Genomic DNA, 10,781 nt, shown 5'->3' on the forward strand with positions numbered 1-10,781 from the left:
ACTTGACATTGGAATTCTGTTATCTGAACCAAATAGGTGTTTCACATGCAGTCTATGCTCCAATGAGCAACAGGTTAAGGTAAAATATAATTCAAGGAAGGCTATACGATCAACAATCAATATAAAGGTATAGAATCCATTATGAAAATACCATGAACAGACTTGATCACAACTTCATGAGAATATTGACTTAAGGAGTCACTATTCAATACAAAGAAAAAAGACCAATTACCCTGTATTTGTTTCATCCAAAGGTTCGACATCTTAAAGATCTCAAATCCTCTGGAAAATTCATATTTAAAGAAAGAGTTGATATCAACAATTGTATATAATTACATAAAATCATATTAATATTATTCAGCGCTACATTTTGCTGCTGATGGAGGCTACTATTGCCAAATACAATAAAAAATAATTATTTTGAGTTAACATGTTACGTGAACTTAGTAAGTTATAAAATACTGTAAAGTATGCAACCAGGAAAAAGATAAGGTAAAAAGCAGCAAACCAAGATAATCCCATTATTTTTTTTTTTAAAACATAATATTTTTTAGAATTTCAATTAGAAACAGGATTTAAAACTGTGTAATCCTATTTCATTTGAGTCAAGATATTGTTAGAAACTTAAGAAAAATTAGAAGACCTTATTAAACATGGTCCGGATGTGAAATAAATCAAGGGTGTAAATCGGCCATACCTCTTTCAATATTACAGAAACTATGAGAAAGAAATATGAGAAAGAAAAGAAGTTTTCATTTGCAATACGTTCCTAAATCAAAAGCAATTTAAAAAAGAATGCAATTCGACGGTCAATCTAAAAGCAAAATTGGGCAAAAACTATCAATTGAATGCAGTTTTCAATATACAGCTTATATAAAGATAGACATAAAGAGAAAATAATTAATCGCATATCCATCAGACCTAACCGATGTTATGTTTCTAAGCTAATACTGGAAAGACGTAAAAAAAAGAACAAGACAAATAATTTCACGAAAGAACTAACAAATCTTCTAGAAATAAAAGATTTTACGATTGTGAGAAAGGGAAAATACAAACACCTTCATGAGAGAGATGGTCCAATCCAATGAAAGCAAATTAAAGACACAGTATAGCACTAAGAACGACAAAAGAGCGAAAAGAACCATAACATTTTAATGCGAAGAACATATGATTAATCTCCATTAACAGCTTAAAAAAAGATATACATCTAAAACGAAAAAACAAATGAAAATGAAAAAATATAAAACCGAGAAAAACAAAGAAAAACGCAGCAAAACCAAATATAAAACTAATGCATTAATTTTCAATATCAATTAAGCAAAAGCTATATATAATCGTGTGATGGGCGTTTATCATGCTAAAGTTTCCTTTGCTATCTTAGTGACTCTTATGTTTCCAAATGAGAGATGGCATCGATTATGGGATAACAAACTGTATCGTGTGTTACCGGATAAAACAAACTAGATATTATACTATAGTGGCAAAACAGTCATAAGCAGCAAAACCATGCTAATCCCATAAGCTGGTGTTTGTCTGCACACAATATTGTTTTGAAATTCAATTAGAAACATATTTTACAAACTAATTAATTCCCACACAAGACTAAAATAAAATTAACTAATAAATTAGTGACATTTATGGAAAGGAAATTGAAAAAACAACGACTTTACCAAAACGCCCGTCCTGTTTGCTTTTAAGCGTGACCTTAAAAGTTAAACAACATTTATCATAAGAAACACAGTTTAATTTCATTTTGAAGTGACATCTAATGTACATGTCATTTATAATGTCTACAAAATTATTTCCTCATTCGCATTACTGGAAAATATAGTTCAAAACAGTTAACTCTGTAGACCTCTGTTCTAAATAGGTTTGTGTTCTCAGTGCAGAGCGGTTGAATTTTACATCCGGGGTATATTGGTTAGAGATCGTATCAAGACCACTCTAAACAAAATAACCATTGTAGTTAAAATTCCAATGCAAGGAAATTTCAACAACTGTTTCAACCATTCAGAAATCAAAATATAGTTTCCCAATAGTGATGTTTCCATTTCAGAGTAACATCACATCTACGTGTACACTACCTGAGTGCATGATAACAGATACATGTGAGGAGCAGAAAATAGCATCGAAAGATAAAATTGGAGGCAATATTATTTAGTTTGTCAACTCAAAAAACTAATTAAGAACAGGCAAACAACAAACCACAAAACACTACACAAAACACTTAATCATAAACAACCACTAACCCATCAAAACAGGGTTGAGTGCATGTGTCATAACGAGCCAGCAGATCCTGCTCCACTAATGTATCCAGTCTGTTTACTTCTATCTATATACGTCGATTAGTGATATCACGTGATTACGTGTCAAACAAATAATGGAATAGTGAGTATTATTTTACTCCCATGGTCCATCTTAATAAAAGTTGGGGCTTTAATTGCCTCTTGGCCGTCTGTAAACCTTGTAGCATTTATTGGCCTTTTATTTCCATCGATTCTCCCCTTTTGTTGGATATTTTCCTCATAATCAAACTATAATTCTCATATATATAAATTATCTGATACTATATTTGTACAAGTCGAGTCTCTTTCTTGTCAGTCGTCTGATGACTAAGGAAGATTTTGAAGGTCACTGTTTCCCAGTAATTACAACCTATACATATATATTATATCGTTAGAGTTACTATAATCTTTAAAGTTGGTGTATAAGAATCTTAGACGGGTCAGAACATAACAAATTAAAAATATGCAAATTATAACATATAAGTATTTAGAGTGTAGGATTAAACAGGACCATAAATTTTACTTAATTGGAAAAAAAATATTCTTAAACTACCTTAAAGAAATGAATGAATCAATAATTATCGAACAAAAGACTAAGATGCAGATGACATCAGCACTTGGGAGGAAAACAAAAAATATAGACAAATAATAGAAATTTCCTATGCAAATGAAAACAACAACTGTTGGGTAGAAAGCTGCCTTGAGAAGGTAAAATATGTCCGTAGACTGTGAGAAAAGGAGGATATAAAGGAGTCATTGGACTTTTGTTAACATTCATGTGTGTTGTTTTCTCTTAAGTTAACGTATATTTAAAAAAAAATGTTCCACATTTTCATATATTCTAGCCTACAATGTACTGGTACTATAAATAAGTGACATAAACATGATTTGGTAATGCTTGTATTGAAAGCTTCAACCCCGGTTAAAAAATAGCCTCTTTATAAGATAATTGATGTCTTAATATAGACTGGGATGATATACAATTATTTTATTTTTAATGAATTTGGAAAAATCAGACATTCTGATATAATGTTGTAAGACTCATTAAGCTTAAATTTACTTTCGTCGACGAGGAATAGATTAGAAAATACCATACGTTATCATAAACTAACCCAACGTAAATTCATGTGACAAGTTGCATTTTAAACTGTTAAAAATAATTTCAATTTAGTTAAATTATCACTATATTTGGGAAGAAAAACTAATTAAAAGGATTAATTATAAATTTTGAAAGCAGGCAAATGTTTAAGAAACAAGGTAGCATATGTTTAACTTCTTCGATTTTGTTTTAATGATATTACAGACCAAAACAAAAACATTACACGCATGCGCATATACAGAAACGAAAAAAAGTGAAAAACACAGTAATAGTCAAGACGGTCTTCATTTACAATATTTATGATAGTAAAAATAAAAAGTTACGTGTGTGTACTATTATAGACTGTTATTGAATATGATAAAACCTTAAAACGTGTGTTTTATTGACTGCGGTGTATAACTGAGAATGTGAGATCACTTACCTTGATAAATTGATGTAATGTAGCAGAACGGGTAGAAGACAGGTACTGGGTCATCTTATCCGTGTTAACGCATCTTAAAACTTTGACCAACTGGACACAACATTTAAATCATGTCCGAAGTGTTGTGTGAATCCTGATTGTTCATTTGAGAGACGTGATACCACATAGTAATGAGCTGAATAACAAATAACATTCCGTTCTATGTAAATGTATAACTATGAAAAGTAAAATTATGTAAATATCCATTTAGAGAAATAAAATCTTTATAATGTTCAACTGTCGACGGCCGATCGCCTACTGGAAAAAGATAGTTTGTGGCGCTAGCTTTCAGTATTATGCAAAATTTGTCAGTGCAATTCAGATTTCGCATTAGCAATTGTAATGAAGTATGAGAAAAACCGGTGTCATGCAATTGTATTAATATTTTATACAGGATGAAAATGATCAATGCCCGTTTCCTGAAGAGGTGCCGTCTGAAAAAGGAAACCACTTCGTGACTTGTGTATACTTTAATTTACAATGCCAATGTAAATATGCTAAGAAAAACACTCATTTGCAAACCATATCAGTACGACCAGTATTAACTTTGTGTTAAAAGCGAAGGCTGAGCCTCGAATGAATTAGCCGGCAATTAGATCCCGAATAATTTACATTAAATATCATTCGGAGGAAAATAAAATTTACATATCTCTATTACAGTTAGTTTTATTAAATAATGTTTGTAAAGAAATATAACACGTCTGTTCATTTGATATTCAGTTTCGATTACAAGACTAAACGAACATTCGATTTTTGCTGGACTAGCCGACATTTTATACGCTGACACTTAGATATGTTAAGTTTTAGTATTATTCAATACACAATGATTGTCATATCAAATTTGTCTGGTTATTGTTGGAAGAAAAAGGAAAGTGATTTTATACACAGATGAAAACAACACCGCAAATACGATATATAATACACTTAAGTGAAAAATGTTAAATGTCAATACATGGAAAGAAAAAAGTATAATGCTTCAAGAAAACAGAAAGCATAAGGGGAGTGTTGACAAGTTTGTTTATGGATTCACTACAAATAAAAAGGAAACTTTCTCAGATATTCTTAATAAACATTTCATAGATCCCGCATTTTATATAAAGATCATTAATATTATTATAACTATCCATACTTTTTTTAAACTCAGTATGATGGTGTATCCATTTGTTCGTCCGAACGCATTTTAACGATGTTATTCGGTATAGGTTGATAACCCTATTGATAGACTATGAGTAATCAGTAGATGTCGATATAACTATCGATATAACTGTTGGTAGACTGTTAGTAACTAGTTTATGTCGATAACTTTGTATACTGTCAGTAAGTTAGTAACTAGTTTATGTCGATAACTTTGTATACTGTCAGTAAGTTAGTAACTAGTTTATGTCGATAACTTTGTATACTGTCAGTAAGTTAGTAACTAGTTTATGTCGATAACTTTGTATACTGCTTGTAAGTTAGTAATCAGTTTTTGTCGATAACTTTGTACAATGTTAAATAAGTTAGTATTCAGTTTATGTCGTTAACTTTGTATATTGTTAAGTAAGTTAATAACCAGTTTATGTCGATAACTTTGTATACTGTCAGTAAGTTAGTAATCAGTTTATGTCGATACTTTGTATACTGTCAGTAGGTTAGTAATCAGTTTATGTCGATAACTTTGTATACTGCTAGTACGTTAGTAATCAGTTTTTGTCGATAACTTTGTACAATGTTAAATAAGTAAGTATTCAGTTTATGTCGATAACTTTGTATACTGTTAGTAAATCAGTAATCAGTTTATGTCGATAACTGTGTACACTGTAAGAAAGTTAGTACTCAGTTTATGTCGAAAACTTTGTATACTGTAAGAAAGTTAATAATCAGTTTATGTCGATAACTTTGTACACTGTAAGAAAGTACTATTGGGCCATAGATCTTTTAGAGATTAATCTTGTATCTTTGGCTTAAAAATTTAACTTGAGACGAAAAAGAAGGAAAAGCAGCAGCAGTGTACACTTAGGAGTAATCAAACACATAATATATTGTGTGAGAAACTAACATAAAACGCGTGGAGTAAGAGCATTCAGAGTAGGTCAACCAATTGCATCTTTAAGTCCTTTACTTCCCGAATTGATTTTCCTCTAAGATCAGTATTTTTGTGATTTTACTTTTTACTAAAAGCAGTGCATATCTTGTAAGATGTTCTACGTAAATCTGCTTGAAAGACATTTACATAGTTAACATGTAATAAAGGTATTATGAAAAGCAATTTTTCAAATATTTTTTTCTGGTGTTCATTCTTTTTTTGAGTTATGTGAGTTTCCATTCTTGGATCAGTGGAAAATGTTGAAACAAGAAACACATACTTGATATTAAAGAATGCTCACATTTATTGAAAGAAAGTATAACATACTTTACTTGTTTCTGTGCATAGCAAAATCATATTTTAATTTCTAATGACTTTATTACGCAATAATTGAAGATAGTCAATTGGTTGCTCTTCATTTCAATAAAAGTATTTTCCTACAAGGTCAACTACTAGTTGTTCACTAAATGTTTATATTAGTGCTTGCTTTTTATTTCGCCAATTTCGTTGGGAAATCCCTATACCAAGTCAGAAATATGACAGTTGTTTTTCACTCTTTCCATTGGTTGATAACGTTTGATTCTGTCAGATATTTTATGGAATTCCCCATATTTCAAATATATATTGAAGTTCGGTAATTTAGTTCTTTTTCCCCTATTTTATGAATTTTCAAAGAAATTAATTCATTGCTTTATGTATCCAATAGAAACACTACGATCACATTCTTAATCATTGACATCAAAGTAAAAAACAAATCAAAATTATTGAATGGGGTCGAGGTGAGTCTTTCCGAAGATAATGTTAATATATACGCCTCCTTAAGACTTAATGAAACTTTTTTTTACTTTCCTCAATACAAGTTCCGTCTTTTCATGGTGGCGAATTCATTTATACCTAATTGTACAGTCAAATGAACTTTAGATTCATACCACTGTGGATTTCTAAGATCATTAACAACTACTCATTTCCGATCCAAAAACAAAAGGCGCTATTTATACTTTCTATCTATGTGTGATATAGGAAGGATCTTTCCTTTATCCACACCGCAGCATCTTAGCAACACAATGGCTGTCAAAGATTTAAACAATAACCAACAGCTCGCTTTGCAATACGGCTGCATGTGAGAAGAAACAAAGCGGAGGTGTCATAGTGCTGAGTTTTAGTCGTAAGTGTATCAGATGGGATCAAATTTACATGTACTACCTCCTTAATACGGGTAATTATATGCATTACGTGAAAGGGGATTTTATCTATTTTTTGAATTACCGTGTTAAACGTGAAAATTCATTTAAATAGAAGATTTACAAACATATGTCTTAGTGGATGCATTGGTGTAGATCCTGACATCTGTGGCCGATCTCCAGTAGGGGGTATAAAAAACCATCACTTAGACCATTGATCCCCATCGAAGATTTTCTTCGCCTCGTTTATTTACCATTTTTCTTAAAGAAAAGCAAGTCTTACGTTGATTTTCTTTGATTGTTTTTGCCACGTTGAGGTCATTGAAACAGTAGGAGTATACCAGTAACTGGTATTAGTGATGATATAGAATCGTATTTATGTGGGAAAAATTACAACAGCTTTCTTCCGTAGTGTTAATACTCATAATAAAATCGTGCAATGCATATAGAACGAATGCGTTTTATGCACTTTCGTTTTCCGGTTGTGGTATATCTACTACAAAACACCATGGCGAGATTAATAACTTGGCTTTTCAGACAAAGAATAATAACAGAAATGAAATAAGAAAGAAAAAAAGAGAAAATATCAACGGGACATCATTTCATCAACACAAGAAAGCAAAAAGACATCTTTTTAAAGTTCAACATGCGGTCTTCAGTTAGGTCAAGGGTTAAGAGTGTAAGAAATCAGCACAGACCTACAAAGTCTTAAACAAAAAACTTCTACTATAAAAACAGATAAAAATTAAAAAAAGAAACAAATAAATTATAGATAAATAAATAATAACTTTAATATTGTATAAGCCATTGCTATAAAACTATTCGTGATGGTTAATTATTTGATTTTACCATGTTCAGAACTTGGTGGCATACATGTATATGGTGCCAATGGTGTGCTGTCTCATATTATTTAGAGGTAGTCAATTATATATATATATATATCACCCCTAGTTTTTGGTGGGGTTCATGTTGTTTATTCTTTAGTTTTCTATGTTGTGTCATGTGTACTATTGTTTGTCTGTTTGTCTTTTTCAATTTTAGCCATGGCATTGTCAGTTTGTTTTAAATTTATGAGTTTGACTGTCCCTTTGGTATCTTTCGTCCCTCTTTTACAATAAGATTGTTTAAACAACAACAGTAAACATGTATAATGTTAATTTGACAATGCATATGTTTGCTCACTTGTCTTTGAGGAAGCATGCGTATGGTATCCTTCCACATGTCGCTAAAACTTCATTGAGAGTTAGATTATAACGGCTTAATATACGAACAAATTTCATTTTAAAAGTACAAACATTCAAAAGTTTCCCGTCATGTACCGATGTGCATATACAATTGAAATTTGGCGTCGACTACGACAGGTCCAAGCTGTTACAACTCCTTTATTCCACCCCTATTCATTAATTATGCTTCATTTAATGAGATTATCCCACACGCATAGAAACACATATATTTGTATACTGTTACTTCTCAAAAGCTTTATGATTATGCTCTCTTTTTGAAAGCATCGTTTCAAAAAAATAAACATACAATTATAAACCAATAGTTTAGTAACATATCTAGTATATAGAATTATACTTTTACATATATTATTTGGGATCTTAACAAGGAATATGGGCTCATACCCTGTCGATGTTTTATATACCCTGTTCAGTCTTCGCCAAAGCAAATTATTGCCAATCAACACTAAACGGGTGCAAATGATTTCTATTTCCTTTGTGCAGGCTTTGTTCATTTCTTATGATACAACTGTACAATATTAAACGAAACACTCAAACAGGTGTAGCAAATGGCATGCATATGAATATAATAGTATAACAATTTGTTCGCCGATATTAATGAAACTTTAAAAAGTATATATGATATAACAACAATAGAAAATGACATCAGATGGAAAAAAGTAAAAACACAAAAATACCGAACTCCGAGGAAAATTCAAAAAGGAAAATCCAAAATCAAAAGGCAAAATCAAAAGTCCAAACACATCAAACGAATGGGTAACAACTGTCATATTCCTGACTTGGTACAGGCATTCTCTAATGTAATTTCTAAATATTTCAGCACAATAGATACATATACAATATGTCTTGAATTCAGCAAAGCAATATTAGAAATGCATGTTTTCAAATTTAGATTATTTCTTCCGCAGGATTAAAATGTAAACTGCGCTGGACATCAACGATGATACCTAGGCATATACAACACGGCCTGCACTGTGTTAAGTGCTCTGATTCATTCGGCCTTCTATCGCTGTCTTTATTGTAAATTTGTTATGTTTATTTATTACCCAACCTTTTAGTGTTCCTTGCTATTCTTGCGGTCTTGTTCTGTTCAATGCATAACATATGAATGTTCCTGTTCATAGTAAGGAACCTAGTAAGTGGTGTCTTTTTCAAAGAATATATAGTTTATTTTTGTGCTTTTTTTTTTATATGTGGATACATCGATTTATATGTTAGATCATTGATAGGTTCTGTTATATTCACTTGCATCTCTTCGGCTCTGAATAAATTGATTTAGAGCTTTCACATATTGTGTAGATACAAGCATGTCTGTTGTTGAAGATCGTAAGTAGTCTTTTCGTATTTTGTGTATTGAGGTTGCTGTTCCTACAACTTCATTTATGAACACACAAAAAAGACGTCTTACTTAATTATTGATCTTCCAATAAAAAAGAAACTGTCCTGTCTCTTGGAAGCTCTTCGTCTTCCCAGTCACAGCCATGATTAAATGTGAACAGCTACAAAAGAGAATACCATAAAGACATGTCTTAATTTTGTCGATGGAACTTGCTCACTGGAAAAAAAATCAGTGAAATATTCTCGCTTTTTAGAGAATTTTTTAAATGTCATTGAATGGCATATCTTTAAAACGTATTTCAAACCCGACATTCATTTGACCATTTAAGTTGCTAAATACACGAACACGGACTCCTTCGTAATACAACTTTTATGAACATCGGAAGTAACTATTCCAGTAAGATACGTGTTAGTGAGGGGCCTGGGCAACCATAAAATGCCTTAATAGTTATCAAACGTACAAGGCTTATAATTTAATACGCCAGACGCGCGTTTGTCTTAAGTCTTTAAGTGGTGACACTAGTACTAAATTGGACTCTACGTAATCTAGAGTAAATTGCATGCACCAATGACGCTACGCAATTGCCCCACGAAAGCTGTACTAAGAAATAAATTATGAACATACCATCAACACCAAATAATAAGCAGTAAATAGATTGCGACAGGTAGAATCAAATTTTCATGCGTTGAATTTATCAGCAAGACCATTTTACCCAAATTCACAGTATCGTACCTTGATATATGTTACCTTTCAGTTTGATAATTATTTTATATCTTATTATAAAAAGGGGAGTTGATACCAAGGTGGCATTCCAAAACCTTAAAAAAGGGTAAACAAACACCACACAGAAAACTGCAGATTGTGCAAAGAAAAACCTATCTAGGTAAACTCAGGTGACCCGGAAGGGTTTTTCTTGGGAAAATGATTATAGATAGTCAAAATGCATGTTTATAGACTTTGGTTAACTCTAAGGGATCTCAATAGAATAAAAAAGGTAGGACATCCTAATCAGAACAGAAGATCCTAATCCGAAGAAAAACAAATTGTATTGGTCATATAATATTTTGTTTGGGATGTCCTGAAATGCGTACAAAACACCTCATATTGCAAA

General features: G+C 31.5%; 1 long non-coding RNA gene across 3 annotated transcripts in view; it reads right to left on the minus strand.

The window, feature by feature from the left end:
- Positions 1-4,503, minus strand: part of LOC134688215 (uncharacterized) — a 76,349-nt gene extending 71,846 nt beyond the window's left edge. The window contains exon 1 of one of the 3 annotated variants that reach the window (XR_010101792.1): positions 3,806-4,503. This is a non-coding gene — a long non-coding RNA (uncharacterized LOC134688215). The remainder of the gene's footprint in view (positions 1-3,805) is intronic. The other 2 variants (XR_010101795.1, XR_010101793.1) reach the window with 2 other exon arrangements.
- Positions 4,504-10,781: the final 6,278 nt, after the last annotated feature.

This window comes from Mytilus trossulus, chromosome 10, assembly GCF_036588685.1.
Source record: "Mytilus trossulus isolate FHL-02 chromosome 10, PNRI_Mtr1.1.1.hap1, whole genome shotgun sequence".
NCBI lineage: Eukaryota > Metazoa > Mollusca > Bivalvia > Mytilida > Mytilidae > Mytilus > Mytilus trossulus.